The sequence below is a fragment of the Protopterus annectens genome, chromosome 12.part0, assembly GCF_019279795.1.
Source record: "Protopterus annectens isolate FY-2018-M chromosome 12.part0, PAN1.0, whole genome shotgun sequence".
In the NCBI taxonomy this organism is placed as follows: domain Eukaryota; kingdom Metazoa; phylum Chordata; order Ceratodontiformes; family Protopteridae; genus Protopterus; species Protopterus annectens.
The window spans coordinates 349,870,515-349,888,512 of record NC_056746.1 but is presented as its reverse complement, the minus strand read 5'-3'; the positions used below and the strand labels follow the sequence as shown (position 1 = coordinate 349,888,512).

Below are 17,998 nucleotides of genomic sequence, written 5' to 3'. Positions count from 1 at the left end.
TAGGGAAAGATGATTGAATGTGCTTGCTAGACCTTCAAGATGCTTACTACCATATAAAAATGGACAGGACATCAAGAAGGTACTTACACTTCCGGCTGGGAGCGTCATTACCAGTTCAGACCTCTGCCCTTTGGTCTCACTACAGCCCCAAGAGTGTTTACTAAATGTTTGGCAGTAGTCACAGCTCATCTGAGGCGTCTATGATTCTGAGTTTTTCCCTATCTAGACGACTGGCTCCTATCTGCCACCACCAAGCAACTACTCCAACAAGCTAGGGATTTAACTTTGGACATTTGCAATCAGCTGGGTATTACAGTCAACTTTCAAAAATCTGCCTTGTTGCCCTGTCAACATATTACATTTATAGGCACAGATCTAGACACCTCCTCTATGGTAGCACTCAGACAGCAGATACTTCACCTCCTTCCAAAGACCAAAGTGAAAGCAAAGATAATTCTAAGGTTACTAAGAACAATGGCTTCCACACTCACAATGGTCCCTCTTGCCAGAATGCACATGAGGATCCTTCAATGGTTGTTGTTCTCCCAATGGTCACTTCAAGAGCTTCTGATGTCTCACCTCATCAGAATAATGGAATCATGCAAGAATGACTTAAGATGGTGGATACACTCTAGTCATGTGACCATAGGGAAACCCTTTGTTCCACATCAACCCATACTACGGTGACCACAGATTGTGGGGGGGAGCATTATCTGGGAAGAACAGTCCAAGGTACATGGCAAGAACACGAGGCTCACTGCATATAAATGTCCTAGAGATGAGAGCAGTGCTTCTTATGTTGCAAGCACTTCACGACTCTCTCCCTCTAGGGACAACTGTGATACATTCAGACAATATGTCTGTGGTTTGGTACATAAACAAGCAGGGGAGAACCAGATCTTACCCCCTTTGTTGAGAGGCCCTAAGAGTTTGGCAATGGGCAGTTTCTTTCCAGCACTTTCTAATAGCAACGCACATTCTGGGGAAGTCCAACGTGATAGAGGACAAGCTGAGCAGAGCAATCTTAATGCCTCACGAGTGGTCTCTCAATCACAATGTAGTCTAAATGATTTTACGAACATGGGATCAGCCTTGCTGCAATCTCTTTGCCACTCCCATGAATGTTAAGTGCAGCAACTACTTTACCCTAATCCCTCCTCTGTGGGAGACACAGAGAGATGCATTTGCTCATGATTGGCCCTCAGGACTTCTGTATGCTTTTCCTCCATTTTCTCTCATACCCTGAGTTATTCAGAAAGCACAGTACTCAGGAAGCAGGATAATTCTCATTGCTCTTTACTTGCCTCGCCATGTTTGGTTCCCCTTCCTTTGGCCTCATCTTCAGGAGAAGCCTTGGACTCTGGACCCAGTGCCAGATCTGCTGACTCATATGTCAGGGCAGCTTCATCCTTCTCTCCACACCCTAAAACTGGCAGCTTGGCTGCTCCGCTTCCCAATTTAGTCAGGCTTCACAATTTCACTCCTACAGTTAAACATATCTTAATGTCCTCTCATAAAGCTTCCACTAGAAAACTGTATTCTATCAAATGGAAAAGGTTTTTCTTTTGGGCTCAAAACAGGAACATTGATCCTTTTTCTGCACCTATCCATTCTATTTTTGGAATCACATTGGTGATTCTAGTTCCAACTTAATGTCACACAGGTTGTGTAGAGCCTTCTTAAAAGGTGCCTCCTTATTAAGACCTCCCTTTAAGGAACCCCTTTCTCCTTGGGATTTAAAATTGTTCTGTCTCATCTCATGTTACCACCTTTTGAGCCCTCGTCATCTTCAGACCTTACGCTCCTTTCCTGGAAGACCTTGTTTCTAGTGGCTATAACTTCTGCTAGAAGAGTATCAGAGTTGCAAACTCTTTCTATTAAACCAACATATTTGATTTTTCATAAGGATAGGGTATCCTTGCGAACTAATCCATCTTTTCTACCCAAAGTCTCTTCTCCAAACAACATAAATCAATCTATAGAGTTCCCAGTGTTCTTTCCTAATCATAGCAACAAGGCAGAATACAAATTACATCAACTAGATGTGCATAGACAACTCGGATTCTATTTGCATAGGACCAAAGACTTCAGAAAATCTGACCAATTATTCGTATCTTTCTCTGATGCGAAAAAGGGTAGCTCAATTTCTAAAACTACTCTTTCCAATTGTCTTTATAATTGTATTACATTCCTCTATACCTCAAATCACAGAGATTTACCTTTCAAAGTGAAGACTCATTCCACCAGAGCAATGGCTACATCATCTGCCTTTCAAGCCAGAATTCCCATGGATAATATTTGTGTAGCAGCTACTTGGATCACTCCACATACTTTTATTACTCATTACAAAGTTGATTTGGCCTACAGGGACAGAGCCACCTTTGGCTCCATGGTGCTTAAAGGTGTACTCCTGTGATCCACCCAGGGTAAAGGTGCTAGGGACACTGTCCCATCATTTTAAGAATGAAGGCGAGATAGAACAACATAACATAAAGAAGTTATGTACTCTCCATAACATTCCATGTTTGTTGTCCATCTCGCCATTTATTCTTATGAACCCTCCCTCCTTCCCCCTGCCAAAGACTCCTTGTGGATCTGGTAGATGTTTTTTACTACCTTCAGGAGCGCTTTGTTTTAGTTTGTTTCTCCTTCTATTAGGTATAGTATATACTTGTATATATTTGTATATATGTATATAATGTACATATCATTCAGTAATAGCAGCAAACAAGATTGGGGGAAGTACACCACTGCACTGTGGGATACCTTCTTGCCACACGCCAGGTTTGAGACTTCCAGCTATGTATTCAGCTGAGTCAGAGCCGAGAATCGGCTCCGAACTCATCATTGTAAGAAAGAACGATGAGATGGACAGCAAACATGGAACGTTATGGTGAGTACATAACTTCTTTTTTCACTTAATTAAGTGAATTTTGTATATAAATGATTTGTTTAATTAAATTATTGACTCTGATGAAGCATGTTTTTTGTATAAGGGCAAAAGCACTAAATTGCAATTATTATATTTATTTTTGTTATATTTTATGTTATATTAAAGCAGCGTATTCCTTTTGCCAAGACATCTCATTGTGTTCTGCTGGATTTGCATTCTTGTTTTAATTTATCCAAGTCTTTTGGGTTTCTAATACCATGATGGAATGGACCGCATTCCTAAGTCAAAATATTATTAAAGTTCATGAAATTATCATTGTTTCAATCTTTGATGTTATGTAGAAGTGCTCTTCGCAGCACCCACGATGTGCCCAGTACTGACTCCTTCTGCAATTCATATGGAGTTACATGTATCAGTAACATATCTAAACACAATTGTAAATTCTTTTTTAAAAGACCCATTGCTCCTACCACTGTTGAAACTGTCTGGTTATCCTTCTTCCACATTCCCCTCATTTCTGCCTTTATATCCCGATATTTTATGACTTTGTCCCTCTCTGTATGTATTTTGTATCTATGTTCTGAAGAAACGCCTTGAAAGCGCTCACCCAATTAAAGTTTTCTGGAGTTTTTAGGTGTGTATTTAGTCCTTTGGTCTACTTGAATTTGCTGTTCTTTGTTATCAGAGGACTAATTTATCCACAGTTTGGTGCATTTGCTCATTTTGATTTACTTTTTGCTTGGCACCTGCGTGGAGCATGGCGAAGGCTTTGATGTTGAACTCGATTTTTACCCTTCTAATATGAGTTCTGGAAGACAGCTAGATTGTTTTGGAAAAATTATGCATGTTAATGGTAATCCTTTTTTGTTTTAGAGTGAATCTGAAATAGATAAGTGAACTAACCTAGCAGATTTGGACAGCGATGTTTTTTATTCTATTTTGAAGGAACTTGAGAATGACTTGTTTAAACTGAAGTGATTGCAGTGGCAGCATTTGCACTTAGAATCCTGCCTACATTTTAATGTAGTATTGCACGGCCTGAGAATCATTAAAATGATGACATATGGCAATTCTCATCCAGAACTGCTTAAGAAATGGCAAAAGCTAAATTTGGATACAAGCTTTGGTTGTATCAGACTCTTAATTGACTTTTTTAGACCTCTTAAAGATTCTTTGCTTGAGGAGACCACCAAACTGCAGCAACAGCTCATTAATAAGTTTCCTTCAGATATTTATTTTCCTGCAGTTTACGAGATCGCTAACAATATCTCATCATATGAGAATAAATTACAAAACCAAAAAAAAGATGTTAGATTGTGACTTGCTAGATTTTAGATCTGGCAACATTGTTTCCTGGCCTAGGGGAAACGTTTCTGTGTGTTATCTGACTATCTCAAGGATTGCTTTCATAAAATTAGACCCTCTTAGTAACAACCTGCATATCATTGCTGGAGCCTTCCTTTGTCCTGACAGAGTGCTCTTCAAATTATCTGGAGATATACAGAGCTGACTATATTTTTCCTGGCACTTCAGAGTTGTGTACTGGTAATTGTTGTTTGACTAATTTTATATCATTGCTGGCTGACTTCAGAGTTGTGCACTGTTATTTTTGCTTCACTGTATAGTTCTTCAGATCTCTGCTGAAGGTGTTCCCCCCTCCCCCTATTTCTCTGTGTCTTAAGTTAGTATAACTGGTTTTACATCCTGTGTGTTATCTGACTATCTCAAGGATTACTTGCATAAAATTAGACCCTCTTAGTAACAACCTGCATATCATTGCTGGAGCCTTCCTGTGTCCTGACAGAGTGCTCTTCAAACTATCTGGAGATATACAGAGCTGAGTATATTTTTCTGGCACTTCAGAGTTGTGTACTGGTAATTGTTGTTTGACTAATTTTATATCATTGCTGGCTGACTTCAGAGTTGTGCACTGTTATTTTGCTTCACTGTATAGTTTTTCAGATCTCTGCTGAAGGTGTTGGTTTTCCCATACCCACCCTCCCTATTTTTGTGTTGTTGTTTAAATTTGGAGGCTTTTGCAGTTGCCCACCCCCACTGTAGATTTGATCTGGGACACTCCCCCCAGTCCCATCTCTTTACCTCATTCTACCCAATAGACTCCTTCTGCCCTTGTTTTTAGTCATTTTTAATTTAATTGCATTTTTAAATGGTTTGGTCTAACATTGTTACATACTCAAGTGTGCTAGCTTGCACTGCATTTTAATTGTTTTTTACTGCTGTTTTAGCTACTTATATATATATATATATATATATATATATATATATATATATATATATATATATATAATAAAATAAAATACCTTTCCTGTAACTAGTGTAGTCCAGATTCAGATTTGCTGTATCCAGGACTGTATGTAAGCTTCTGAGCCCCCCCAAGCTTTATGTGTTGGAGGGAAGCCTTCTAGCATATCAGTGAGAGTGGTAAGCACTAGGTAACCTATCTACCACATAAGGAGTGGTTCTAGCCCAGAAATTGTACTTATTGGCCAGTTGGGCAGTTTTTCCATCTCTCTCAACTTTCTGATTTAAAAGCCCACATTTACACTTGTTTCCCCCCTTTCCTGTAACTAGTTTATTCCAGATACAGATTCTGAGTTTTAGCACTTGAATTTGCTTATTCATGATCAGCACTTGTTCAGAACTTGTAAGCACTAAATAACCTACTAATTACTACAGCACTCAACCTTCCTCATTACCTAGAGGAAAACAGTTTTGGTATTTACTTTCCTCGCTTGCTTAAAGAAATACAGCTCTTGTACTCATTTTCCTCACTTATCTAGAGGAAAATGTTTTTTTATTCAGGCAAGTTCAAGGGTCAGCTCCCAGTGTTCTCTCCTGTCTATCTGATGCATCTGGGCATCTTGGGGCAATGTAGAAATTGCCTCATCTACACAGACAACCCTCTCCTCCTACCACCAAACACTACAACCTGTGAGAGATGCACTTATCTAGCCAAACTGGAGGTAAAGCTCTCTCCAATCAAGACTGAACTTGACAGTCAAGAGGAGAAGGTAAACACTTGCACCCCACCACACTCATCACATAGTCTCACTAAATCTACACCACCAAAATCCACACATAGAAACACAAAAACATTTGCGGAGGCTCTCAGTAATAATCTGCTCAAGCAACAGAGACCTCCAAAGCATAAATGCAAGCAACCTCCACCCCCTAACACAACCCAAATGACACATAGCCCGCAGACTCAGTGTGCCACTCAACCACAGCCAATAAGGCAAAACAACATACCCAACACACTAGTCATAGGTGACTCTATAGTCAGGCACACTGATGTCCCACTCACCAGGCTAAACAAGGAGAAGGTTACTGTCAGCTGCCTGTCGGGTGCCAGGATCCGCCACATAACCCACACACTCAGGTCACTCCACAACAAGTACAAATATGACTCTGTCATTGTCCATGTTGGTGTGAATGACCTGAGATGTACCTACATGAAAAGAGACATGGAAGAGCTCTCCGAACTTGTAGCCCAGGCAGGTATGACCCAAGCCCTGAGTAGCACTCTGCCATCACCCAGAATGATGCCACAGTACAAGGACAAAATGATTGACTTCAACAATTGGCTAAGCTTCTGGTGCCATTCTAAATGGATCCAGTATCTGTCTGCCTGGGATGACATGGTCGACAGCCCACGATGCTTTGCCAGAAATGGCCTGCACCTGTCACCCTTGGGATTCCGGATACTGGCTAAGGTTCTTGCTGCCCCTATAGTGCCTTTTTTAGGCAAGGTTCAAATGACAAATTCACCACCATAACAGGAACAGGCAAGCAAAAACTGAGGGTGATGCTACTCAATGCTAGAAGTCTAAATCTCAAAATGCACTCATTCGAGGCACTCCTTAAAATGGAGAACATCGATATCTGTGCAGTGACTGAAACCTGGTTCAAGGCTCCAGAGAGCACCCCTGCACTACCTGGCTATAACTCATACCACACTTTTCAGCCATGTAACCTGGACCGGAACACCAAAGGCAGAGGTGTGTCCATACTCATTAAGGATATCCACACCTCCAGGCTAGTTGCTCAGCATAATGCAGCAGAGGTTATCCAAGTGCAACTAACTCTGGAAAAAACTGCAGTCCAAATTGTAGCTTGCTACAGATCACCCACCATGCCCCAGGATTCCCACTCCCCTTTTCTTGATGTACTGGAAAATATTAGGGTTCAACCAAACACCCTAATAATGGGTGATTTCAACTACCCCACCATTAACTGGGAAAACTACTCATGTACCAACTCCTTCGCTCAACACTTTCTGGAATTCATAAACTCCAATGCCCTGGATTAACTTATCCACACCCCCACCAGGGGCAGCAATAACCTAGATCTAGTCATTACCAACATGAGTGACCGGTGTTCCACACCTGAAGTCAATGCCTCATTGGTCCGATCTGACCATAAGCTAATTACCCTAGTTATCCACATCCTGCCCCCATCCCCCATTAAGGAAACCATGGTAAAAAATTTCTCCAAAGCCAACTTCATGCTTCTTAAGACAGAAGTGGTGAACTTCATGACACCCATGCAGATGGACAATACAGTTTTGACTACTGAATCCTACACAAATGCACTTTATAAGCACTTACATGAGTGCATGGATCGTGTTATCCCAAACAGAACCAAGACATTATCCTCCAAAAAAGGAAGCCAATCTCGTGGTCCCCTGCCATAAACAAACTGTACAACAGAAGGAAGAAACTGTTGCAAAAGAGAGTAAAATCCCATGAGTGGAGGAGCTCCCTGGTCAGCCTCAGTAAGAAGCTGCAATCCCTGATAAAATCCTATAAAGCTAGTTACAAAAACAAAATTGCCACTGATTCTAAAGACAACCACAAAGCATTCTATAGCTATGTCAAGAATCTCAATGGCAGCACTCAGATCTGCTCTGAGTTACAGCACAATGGCACTAAATATACAGACCCAACTGATATTGCCAACGTCCTGGCAGATAGGTTCAGTGCTAACTTTACCCCCCCTCTCACCCCCTAAAGACCCCATCTCTATACCAGAAGAATGCAAAGTTCCTGTAATCACGGCTGCACAGGTAAAAACCACACTCTCCAAAGCCAAGAACACAGCATCCATGGGACCAGACAACATCCCAGGCTGCATTCTACATGAACTACAGAATGAAATGGCACCCCACCTAAGTACCATGTTCAGTCATAGCCTCACCTCAGGCTTTGTGCCTGCTGAATGGTGCACAATGATGGTTATCCCATTCCACAAGGGGGGAGCCACCACGGACCCCAGGAACTACCGCCCCATTAGCCTGACGAACCTGGTCTGCAACGCCATGGAATGTATCATCATGGAACTGATAAAGACAATGGTAATCTCCAAACTCTGGACTCCACCCAGTTCGGGTTTGTAAAAGGCAGATCATGTCTCCTAAACCTGACAGACTTCTTTGAAGCAGTCACCAAAACTGTAGACAAGGGTAAAGTGGTTCACACAGCCTATCTAGATCTTGCTAAGGCTTTCAACACCATCCCCCACTCTGGAATTATAGATAAACTCACTAAACTAGGTATAAATCCCTGTGTCACAAGATGGTTTGCCAACTGGCTCACTGACAGAACCTGCACTGTGAAAGTAGCAGACTCGAAATCTGACTTCAGACCAGTGACAAGTGGACTACCACAGGGTTCAGTCCTGAGTCCTCTCCTGTTTGGTATCTACTTCTCTGAAGTACAGGCTAACACAGAAGGTTTTTGGCTAATGAAGTTCGCAAATGACTGCAAACTAGGAGTGATAATCGAAACTCCTAACGATGTGGACATCCTACAAAAGGGCCTCACTGAGACAGATGCCTGGTGTCCAAGCCATGGCCTCAAGCTCAATGCCAAAAAGTGCATTGTCATCCCCTTTGGTAAAAACTCTGTATCCATGAACTACAACATAGGCGGTAGTATACTTAACACCGAAAGTGTGATGAGACCTTGGGACACAGGTGGACAGTAGTCTCTCCTTTGATAATCACATTGCCACAGTAGTCAGGAAATCCTTCTACATGACACACCTCTTCACAAAAGGTTTCTCATCCAGAAAAAAAGGAGGTAATTGTTCCCCTCTACTCATCACTCATTAGACCCATTATAGAGTACAACACCCCTTTTGGTATGTACCTCACAAGACATCTACAACAACTGGAAAGGCCACAGAAATACCTCACAAAGAGGATTACCGGCCTCAAACAGATGCCCTATGCAGACCGTCTCAAAAAACTCCAGCTTTACTCCGTCGCATATTGCCTACTCAGAGGTGATCTCTACCTAACATACAAAGCTATGTCAAACCCAGAGCTGTTGGACATGCTCCACTTAAAGAAATCCTAATCCCTCTGAGCTAGACGCTCTAGGGACCTAAACCTTGTCACCACAATAAACAGAACATGCCGGTGGGATAGATTCCTGTCCCAGAGACTTCCCATACTCTGGAATAAACTACCTATCTATATCAAACAAAGCTCCTCATTAGCACTCTTCAAAAAAATCTTGATGATTGGATGGGAAATAGGAAATTCACCCCGGGGATCACCTCTGTGGCTCTGCTCGACAGTGGCACAGGAAAATAATTTTCTTGGGTGGCAAAAGCCAGGGTACCTTTTTGGCTGGGCTTGTATAGGCCCCAGGGCTGATAGCCTAGTACCTACCTATGAACCTATGAACAATTTTCTTATCAGGCAGATATGGCAAATTCTGAATCAGTTAATGAGGTAGCATTATTGATACTTTCCATGATAATTCTTTCCATGTTTTTTTTCATAAGAGACTAGTGAGACTTATGCTTCTGTAGTTTCCAGGTTCTGTAGATGGTCCAACTTTGTGCAGAGGGATGACTGTTGTTATTCTCCATTCATGAGGCACAAAATCTGTTTAGAAGCTACAGTTAAACAGCAATTCCAGAGGCCCTTACAGGTCATGTTTCATGCTATTTAGAAAGCATCCTGGGACACTGTCTGGGCCCAGTGATGCAGTGTTCTTGGCCTTAGAGCATTAAGGACCTGTTCCTTAGTGATAGTAGGAAGGGTTATATTTGATGGTATTTCCTGAGGGAAGGTTGAGAGACAGAGGGATAAAGCTGGAGCTGACTTTGTCAGCCACTAGGTTTGCTGTATCTTCTAGCTTAGTATAGGTGACTCCATTAACAATGAGATCTACACACAATTGTGTATTGCCTTCGATGTTGTGGACTTAGGTAAAGAATGCCTTGTGGTTGTCCATGGCTTGGGAGGCCAAACTTACCTCCTAGTTTTGTCATGATTTTTTTTTCTTTCTGTTATATAGTCTATTGATGCTGTGATTTCAGTGTGGCTTGTTTTGTTAGTTCTGTGCTTCTTTCTGGTATCTACAACTGCCTCTTTGCAGCTATTTATAGTCTTCTAGAAAACCACTGAAAAGTGATGTCACTAAATAATGTCAAAAACATTTGAGTTTCAGACTTCATATCCTTCAGAAAATGTATGTTAATGCAAAAGCAGTTATTGCAGCGACTTTCTAAGTTTATAACAGCAATGATTGAATTGCCCAGAATTATTACAGTAATAGGTTGAAAGATTATGTCAACAGTAAATAACAGTATGTATGCATCTCTCAAGCGTGATTCAATTGGGCAATCAGAATCGCCATATAGCTGAAACACCTGATGTTCATACGGGTCATTTGCATATATCCCATGTGCCTCTGTTACAGGAGGTTTTGGGAAGTCACTTATTGGAAGTTACAGCTTGGCTGGAGTTTTAATTTATTTTTTTCTGAGTGTTTTTTCAGCGTGACCTTTTTAACTCTTTGTTTTCATTTTGACTATTAAATGTACTCGCTCTTCCGCATTGAAAGGAGCTATAGGACTTTCATTTTTTTAACTGATGTCCATGCCAGATAACACAAAATCACACTAATTCGTCAAGATTACTTTTCATAAGTACATTAACTTCCCAGTTGAAGAGATTAATAAGCGGCTAATGCTTCACACTAAGGAGACAGAATGTTACACTCGAGCTACGGGTACAAGAAGAAAAAAAGTTGAAGAACCGGAACAAGACTAACGTAGTGAGACCGCCCAATGTTATAAAGACTACGAACAGTAGAGGGAGCTCTTCAGCTCGTGCAGGTCACGCAATCGCAAGTGACATTGAGAAAGAAGGAAGTGTCCTGTTAGGTTTGTATAATTTTGTCTTAATTAAGATCGTTTTTTTTTTTTGTTTTAGCCAGATCGTAGCAGTATGAGGCATTGAAGATTTGTTTAGCCACACTTATGTTCTTAAATATCTAACGTGCAACACCTGGAGATCTTGCAGTGCAGTCTGTAATAGGGCCTAAGCGTAGGTTACTCAGTGCCCGAGTGTCACTACTTAGGAGCCCTAGTTAGAAAATGTTCAGTTTCTCAGATCTGTAGACAGCATTATGATTTTATGGGGACAGATGTGGGATACCAAAGGCTCGTCGAAAAATTAGTAAGTCAGTTACCTGAACAACTTTTGAAATTCATCTCCACCTCTGGCTATCATACAGTGCTTGTATGTTAAGGTCGTGTGAATGGTGGTGCAAAAAAATGAATCCTATTTGTTATAGGTCACTCCTACATTTGTGCTTTTTTGGCTCCTTTAAGTCTGTACGATTATGTTAACACTTTGTAAAACAGACAAGGGGACAGTGTGATTTTAAATTGGTAGTTCTGGATAAGTCATTTGTCTACAGCGTGTAGAGTCCTTCATTACCACAAATGTGCGAGCCGTAATGAATGTCCCGACATTCTGTCCATTTTTTTTTTTTTTTTTTTTTTTTTTTTTTTTGCAGAATATCCAGTCTTGGCTAATATGGTTGGGGTATAACTCTGTGTAGTGTTCTATGAAATCACTGGGATTGAATTTAGTAATGACCTATCAAGTCTGAAACTCATATTTCAGAAAATACATGCTAATGAAAACGTTGTTCTAGCAACTTTCTTTTATAAGAGCAATGTTTAAAATCCGTGTCTGTATTTGGTCCTTTGTTTCCCTGTTTGCTGTCCAGATTTCTTGGGCCGAGAGGCATGCCTCTCAAGTGTACCTCATTACGAGGAACGTACCTCATTTGGGGTTTTAAAAAGTTGACGTTCCTCAAAGTTCCATATTGAAAGGCTCTGTCACGCATTCAGAGTTAGGAATTTAGGGAAATCCATTGTAAAGTTCTTCTTTATAAGTAAAAGCATATTTTAACCATCTTGTGATCTTCCTATTTGAAGTTGTTAGTAAGCCATTAGTATGTATTCCACTTTTTGCCCATCTCTTCCACATTAAGGGCTGGTGTTCATTTTAGAGATGGAAGGTGGTTGAGAGCTATGCCGAGAGGTATGAAATTTATCGATAATGTTCAGAGCTGCTTACGCTTTGTTAGAGGACGTTTGTGCAACGCCTTTTTGGCTGTGTGAAAGTACCACCAGTAACTTATGGGATACATTCCTGCTGGTGTAGTGAGACTGGTACTGCAGTGGTGAAAGAATGAAAGCACTCCGTCAGTGTAGTGCGCCCATGCTGTACGTGACCTTGAGCGTGCACGAACTGTGGGAGGTGTAGTTGGTGTAGCTGATGGTTACCTTGCTAGTGACAGGAATTGTAACCAACGAAGATTACCACTCCCAAGAAGTATCGCAGTAAAGGGCAGAAATGAGTTGGTCCTTGGTGCGTTGCAATCTGTGATGCAAAGTAGTCCATAAGGTACGTGCAGTTGCTTGTATAATTTAGTCACTACGCGTAGCTACCGTTTTTAAGCTGGGAAGCTTGTATCACTTTGAAATGTGTACATTTTATGGTTACCATACATTTTGTTGTGTTTATAATGTAGGCTTTGAAACTTTATTTTTCAAACCGGAATGTGATAGTTCAGTTTGTTAGAGTCCTATGTGGGTATGGATTTTTTCGTGTAGTAAATGTGTGCAGTTGTGAGTGAGACCACAACTCACGTGAAGTTGTGCGCTTTGTGTTTTGTATATTTGATTGGAGAAGAGCAGCAGCATAGAAATGTAGGTCAGAGAAGGACATGGAGCTTGGTGGGAGTAAAGGTTTTATGTGTAACCTTGAAGTATTGTGCAGTGAAGTAACATGCTTCGGAGGGTAGTTTTGTGTTTCGCTCGTTTCTCGGATGATTGTCATCCGCGTTTTCGTTGGATGCCCGGGGAACGAGGTGCCGTATCGCTGTATGGATAGTATGGTACGCAACAAAGTTGCGTAGATTGTTTAGTGAAGTACAGAGAGCATTTGAAGTGAGGCGATTAGGAGTTCTAGACAAGCTGTTCAACTAAGGTATTATGTTAGGTTAAGTAGAAAGGATGTGCTGAGCTCTCTTTCCAATTACTCGCAGCCTCTAACATTCTTTGTTGCCCTTAACTCTAATCATTCCCACTTGGGCAACACAACTGTAAATCCCACCATTTCTGCATGTGATTTATTTTGAATTTTGTACATGTAAGTATTTATTTTTTTAATTAGGTGAATTTTTTTTTTTACAGGCTGTGTGGTGGTGCAGTAGCGTTGTCACCTCACAGTAAGACGCTGTCAGGTTAGATTCTCAGCTAGAGCATCTCCTGCGTGGAGACATGCGTGAATGGGCGTATCTTCGTTGAAGGTTGTGCATCAGGGCTGGTAACTCGGCACATAAAATTCAACTACCAATTATTAGCGGACCGGAGTTCCGCTGTGGCGACCCCTAACCGAAAGCCGAAGGACTCAAAAAATTTTCATTGTACTATGGTGATGGTCAGGTTGACAGACAAGATCAGACAGGAGTCCCTGTGGACTATGATTGCAGATGACATTGTAATCTGTAGTGAGAGTAGGGAACGGGTGGAGGAGACCCTGGAGACGTGGCGATGTGCTCTAGAGAGAAGAGGACTGAAGGTCAACAGGACTAAGACAGAATATGTGTGTGTGAATGAGAGGGAGGATAGAGGAATGGTGAGGATGCAGGGAGTAGAGGTGGATGAGTTTAAATACTTGGGATCAACAGTTCAGAGTAATGGTGAGTGTGGAAGAGAGGTGAGTACAGGCAGGATGGAGTGGGTGGAGAAGTGTCAGGAGTGATTTGTGACTTACTAGTACCAGTAAGAGTGAAAGGGAAGGCCTACAAGAGGGTAGTTAGACCAGCTATGTTATATGGGTTTGAGACGGTGGCATTAACAAAAGGCAGGAGTCAGAGCTTGATGTGGCAGAGTTGAAGATGTTAAGATTTGCACTGGGTGTGACGAGGATGGAAAGGATTAGGAATAAGTATATTAGAGGGTCAGCCCACGTTGGAAGGTTTGGAGACAAAGCCAGAGGCAAGATTACGTTGGTTTGGACATGTGCTGAGGAGGGATGCAGAGTATATTGGGGAAAAAGATGCTAAGGATAAAGCTGCCAGGTAACAGGAAAAGAGGAAGGCCTAAGATAAGGTTTATGGATGTGGTGAGAGAGGACATGCAGGTGGTTGGTGTGACAGAGCAAGATGCAGAGAACAGGAAGAAATGGAAACATTTGATCATCTGTGGTGACTCTTAACGGGAGCAGCCGAAAGAATATTTTCATTGTACTGTTGCAGTGTCTCACTGGTTTTAATTTTCTTTCTAAACCGGGCTGAGACTGAAATTTGTCACTGTCAGTGCTCCAGGTTTTAAATAAGTAAAAGTAGAATAGTTGTGAAGTCCTTTAACAGTTATTAAAACTCTAAGGTGTTAACCAGCTACTTCCTGTAGCTGAGGGTACATGATTTGACTCCCACTTTCATGCATCTACTGTGTACCTTTGAGCAAGTTACTTAACTGGATATTGTGCCTGGTTCACCCCTGAAAAGGGAAACTTGTGCCCAGTGGGTTTACCTCATTAACAAATTTTGTCTAGAAAAAAAATATATAAATTTATTCCATGGTTAACTGTATTTGTTAGCAAGTGAATAGCCTGTAGTATTTTTTGACTTTAGTAAGTGGGGGAAGTAGAGAGGAAAGGTATGTTTTGACAAATTTGGCAGGTGGTAGAGTATAAAGCAATTTTGCATGCTACAAAAAAAAAAAGCTATAAGGTACAAAGGACCAAACTGATTCAGTGTAATAACTTTTAATTCCCGCTTTTGTAAAACTTATTGGTTGGAATTTAATATAAAATGGTCTGATTTTTTTTTTTTTTTTTTTTTTTTTTTTAATTTTGTTCTGAAGTTGTTTCACGAAAGTGGCAATTTAAGTTTTATTACGCTAAATAAGTTTGGTTCTTTGTACCTTTATAGTTTGTTTCTGTAATACTATTTCTATGAGCTGTTGGCTTGCAAAGTTATAAAAAAAATGAGTTGGGCAGCTTTTTTTTTTTTTTTTTTGCAAAGGACAAGGTTAGTTTAGCTGATGGGGAAGCTAGTGGTATGTGTACAAGGATGAACCTTGTGATCTTGTTGGGTGTGATCATTAAGCTGTCCAGATTTAAGTTGAGAGGAAGCCAGGCATGAGAATTTTCTAGCTTGGTCTAGGGAAATGCAGTTAGCACTAAATTTTGGGTCTTGGCCTGAAGTAAATATGAGCTGGTCAATAGGCCATTTACTTAGATCAGCCAGGAACATAGTAAGCAAGCAGTCACAAGAACGTGCACATTTAAACGCAAAAATTGCCAGTCTTTTTTCAAACTGTTAGTGCTCGCCTTCTAAATCGAGCAGAACTGTACATGTTAACCTTGGTGTAAATTTGTCTACCCATCCAGTCAAGAAGACTTGGTTAACCAAGTAGTACTTTGACCTGCAGTGATAACTTATTCCATAAGCTAGGAATATTTTATTTAGGAACCGTTCCATCTGCCCAGTGAGTCTTGTTTGTTTGGTGTAGATTTAAGTCCTTTGTGGCAAAGAAATAGCTTAAATAGGGTTGAGTCTTTCATGGCTCTAAAAATGATGCACTGGCATGTTGCAAGTTGATGCATTCAAATATACAGTACAGTACCTGGATGCATCAGAAATATACAAGGCAGACAAATGGTTACTAGGTATGGAAATGTTACATGGGAGATTTACACTAGACAAACTAAAGAATAGTACCGTATGTTTTTAAGGTGAGAGCAACAAGAGTGTGTCCAGCTGAATGCAGTTGTCTTTTTTTACCTAGCTACCTTGCTTGCTGAACACTTCATTTATAGAGTTCAAAGAATGCTGTTCAGTGGTGGGAGCAAGATCTTTGCTGTACAGAGTGTTGGCTCCAGATTTATGGTCTGCTTTATAGTCTGCAGATGTAACTTGCTTCCATAGTCTGCTTCTCTCGTGTTACTTTTCACTGGTTGGAGGAAGTCGCACTGCTGTGTAAGAATTTAAGTGCTTGCTACAAGTCATTGTTAAGGGTAGTCAGTTGCTGCACAGTACTTCAACAAATGTGCTATGCCCTGATGCCAGTAGCCAATACCTACATGCCAAGACGGCTCCCTTAATTACTTTTTTGCAAATGTACAGAGTTTAAAGGTTACTGTATCTTGTAACATTTGAATGGGCATTCATTTCCTAACAAAGTTCTAGGAGGCTCACCAAATTGGTGACCAGTTTCAGTATCACAGGGCATTACTCTGCTACTTGCTCCCCATGGAAACTTGTCTGATTTATTTTTAGTTCAGTTTTTAGATTATGCTAATTATGATAATTTTTAGTAGACAACTACATCTTCTAGATTTTTGATGGTGAGAGGGCAAGTAGATATGCAGCAATGAAGTGCAATTAACATGCTGTTGGCCTGCCGTGTGACTGCTGCCCTGGTGTATTGTCTTCTGTCTTCATTTTAATTGTGCCTTCAACAAAAAATACATAGAATAATATTCTGAGCAAAGGAATTCTGTTCACTTACTGTTCTCAATGTTTTTTCAGCACCAACCTTTTGTAACTTGACATTTCTGGTGTAATGCACAGTTAAGTTTTGTATGGGAAATGTGCCACACTTAGCCACAGTTTAGTGAGCTGGTCTTTTGACTTTTCATCCGTGATCCAATTTCAAAGAACAGCAAATGCATTAGGGTCTTGCTAATCAACAGCATGTTGTACAGAATGCATACATGGTAAAATTCAGTGCAGATAGGGTAAGATTGAAGATCCAGTCCTAGTACATTTGAAAGAAGAAAGACAAGGTATGCATAAAATACACTGCAGTCAAACGTATGATGCATGAGCATATGGGTGTGTTGCTTCATTGAAAAAGGAACATAGAACTAGAACTCCCAAGCTCAATTACTTGGGTAAAAAAGTAATGTAACCTCCTCTTTGCAGGGGTTGAAAGCACCCTTTGCCCTTCACATCCCTGCTAAATGTACCAACTTTGAGATTGCAGTACGGGAAGGGGCAATTTACATTTTCCCCACTGCACTGTGATTTTACACTGAAACAAAAGTCAGCGTGTGTGATCTGATTTTTAGTTTCGACAAGTCTGCTTTTGTTTCATTGAATAACAGATGTGTTTGAGAACTTGTAAAAGTACACGCTAGTAAAGTGCCGTAGTGAGGCTGGCATGTTTCTTAAATTTATTCTATTTGTGAGATGAAGTGGTAAATTGCTTAACCCGTATAGCTTTTAGAACCTGTTTCTGTGGCATAGTCTCTCCTAGATGATTGAGGAAGTATACTTTGTTTGGTATTCCTGGGTGGTCTTGTGTAGGGTAGTTCAGCTATGCATGGTCCATATTCATCAACTCCTTTTTCCCATTTTTCTACATGGGGTCAGGGTGTTGTCAACTTTTACCATCTCTCTAGATTCAATGATACCCTCCTGCTTTCTTCGACACTCTTGCCTGACTGTTGCAGATCTTCTCGCAATCCATCCACTTTGCTGAGCACCCTCATTTCCTCCTCCTTTTTCCTGTGTCTCCAAAATTATCCTCACCGGATTGTCTTCTGCCCTTTTTTTTTGCACATATGACTGAGCCACCATAATCTGTTCTTTGATCTTTTCTGCAGTTGGAGCAACTTTGTCTTCTGCTTTTGTCCTCACCACAGTGTGCATCCTATCACCTGTCTCAGGCACTTCAGGCACTTCATCTGCATCATCTTTAGCTTCCTCATTTGCTTTTCCTTTACTGCCCAGGTTTCTGAACCATACATTAGTA

At 40.9% G+C, this 17,998-nt stretch overlaps 1 protein-coding gene across 2 annotated transcripts in view; it reads left to right on the top strand.

The window, feature by feature from the left end:
• The first annotated feature begins 10,817 nt into the window (after positions 1-10,817).
• LOC122816560 (cytochrome c oxidase subunit 6B1) overlaps positions 10,818-17,998 on the top strand; it is a 58,596-nt gene continuing 51,415 nt past the window's right edge. Inside the window, exon 1 of one of the 2 annotated variants that reach the window (XM_044089423.1) lies at positions 10,818-11,095. The gene's annotated coding sequence lies outside the window, so the exon portion shown is untranslated. Of the gene's footprint in view, positions 11,096-12,610; positions 12,633-17,998 lie in introns of those variants that run through there. The other variant, XM_044089424.1, reaches the window with a different exon arrangement.